Here is a 2,478-nt window from a genome sequence, read left to right as displayed (position 1 = left end):
AAACCTAAGGATAGTAAGTATAGAAGAGAGTGAAAATTCCCAACTTAAAGGGCCATTAAATATCTTCAAAATAATAGAAGAAAACTCTCTTAACCTAAAGAAAGAGATTCCCATGAACATACAAGAAGCCTACAGAACTCCAAATAGACTGGTCCAGAAAAGAAATTCCTCCCGTCACATAATAATCAAAACACCAAATGCACTGAACAAAGAAAGAATTTTAAAAGCAGTAAGGGGAAGAAAGGCAAGTAACATATAAAGGCAGGCCTATCAGAATTACACTAGACTTCTCACCAGAGACTATGAAAGCTAGAAGATCCTGGACAGATGTCATACAGGCCCTAAGAGAACACAAATGCCAGCCAAGGCTACTATACCCAGCAAAACTCTCAATTACCATAGATGGAGAAACCAAGATATTCCATGACACAACCAAATTTACACAATATCTTTCCAAAAATCCAGCCCTGCAAAGGATAATAGATGTAAAACACCAACACAAGGAGGGAAACTACACCCTAGAAAAAGCAAGAAAGTAATCTTTTAACAAACCCAAAAGAAGATAGCCACTCAATGATAATTCAATCTCCAACAACAAAAATAACAAGAAGCAGCAATCACTTTTCCTTAATATCTCTTATGGACTCAATTCCCCAATAAAAAGACATAGACTAACAGATTGGATAAATTAACAGAACCCAGCATTTTGATGCATACAGGAAACCACTTCAGTGACAAAGATAGACACTACCTCAGAGGAAAAGGTAGGAAAAAATTTCCAAGCAAATGATTCCAAGAAACAAGCTGGAGTAGCCATTCTAATATTGAATAAAATTGACTTTCAACCAAAAGTTATCAAAAAAAAAAAAATAAGGAAGAACACTTCATACTAGTCCAAGGAAAAATCCTCCAAGATGAACTCTCAGTTCTGAACATCTATGCTCCAAATGCAAGAGCACCCACATCATAAAAGAAACTTTACTAAAGCTCAAAACACACATTGCACTGCACACAATAATAGTGGGAGATTTCAACACCCCACTCTCTTCAATGGATAGATCATGGAAACAGAAACTAAACAGAGACACGATGAAACTAAAAGAAGTTATGAACTAACTGGATTTAACAGATATTTATAGAATATTTCATCCTAAAACTAAAGAATATACCTTCTTTTCAGCACCTCATGGTACCTTCTCCAAAGTTAACCATATTATTGGTCACAAAACAGGCCTCAACATATACAAGAAGATTGAAATAACCCCATGCATCCTATCAGATCACCACAGACTAAGGCTAGTCTTCAATAACAACAAAAACAACAGAAAGCCCACATACACATGGAAGATGAACGACACTCTACTCAACGATAACTTGGTCAAGGAAGAAATAAAGAAATTAAAGACTTTTTAGAATTTAATGAAAATGAAGGTACATCATACCAAAACCTATGGGACATAATAAAAGCAGTGCTAAGGGGAAAACTCATAGCTCTAAGTGCCTCCAAAAAGAAACTGGAGAAAGCATATGTTATCAGCTTGACAGCACACCTGAAAGCTCCAGAACAAAAAGAAGCAAATGTGCTGAAGAGGAGTAGATGGCAGGAAATAATCAAACTCAGGGCTGAAATCAACCAAATAGAAACAAAAAGGACTATGTAAAGGATCAACAAAACCAGAAGCTGGTTCTTTGAGAAAATCAACAAGATAGATAAACCCTTATCCAGACTAAGCAGAGGGCATAGAGATGGTATCCAGATTAATAAAATCAGAAATGAAAAGGGAGAAATAACAACGGAAATGGAAGAAATTCAAAAAAATCATCAGAAGCTTTGCACAGTGGCAGTATCATAGCCAATGAGGTTTATCTGAGGTGCGGTTATTGCTAATTGAAAAAAATCATTAGATTCTACCTGGAAAGTGGGAAACATTTGAAATGTAAATAAAGAAAATATCCATTAAAAACAAGTTTAAAAAACCATCAGATCATAACAAAAGCCTGTACTCAACCAAATTGGAGAATATTGATGAAATGGACAATTTTCTAGACAAATACCAAATACCTAAGTTTAATCAGGATCAGACAAACCATCTAAACAGTCCTATAACCCCTAAAGAAATAGAACCAGTCATTAAAAGTCTCCCAACCAAAACAGCCCAGGATCAGATGGGTTTAGTGCAGAATTCTACCAGACCTTCAAAGAAGACCTAATGCCAATACTCCAAACTATTCTACAAAACAGAAACAGCAGGAACACAACCCAATTTGTTCTATGAAGCCACAATTATGATTATACCTAAACTACACAAAGACCCAACAAAGATAGAACTTCAGATCAATTTCCCTTGTGAACATCATTTCAAAAATACTCAATAAAATTCTCGAAAACTAAATCCAAGAACACATCAAAATGATCATTCACCACAATCAAGTAGTCTTCATCCCAGGAATGCAATGATAGTTCAATATATGGAAATC

General features: G+C 35.4%; 1 pseudogene; it reads left to right on the top strand.

The window, feature by feature from the left end:
• Positions 1–1,827: 1,827 nt before the first annotated feature.
• LOC116072412 lies at positions 1,828–1,949 on the top strand (annotated as a pseudogene).
• The last annotated feature ends 529 nt before the right edge of the window (positions 1,950–2,478 follow it).

The sequence above is a fragment of the Mastomys coucha genome, unplaced genomic scaffold (assembly GCF_008632895.1).
Source record: "Mastomys coucha isolate ucsf_1 unplaced genomic scaffold, UCSF_Mcou_1 pScaffold1, whole genome shotgun sequence".
Taxonomy (NCBI): domain Eukaryota; kingdom Metazoa; phylum Chordata; class Mammalia; order Rodentia; family Muridae; genus Mastomys; species Mastomys coucha.
This window is presented reverse-complemented; position numbering and strand designations above follow the sequence as displayed.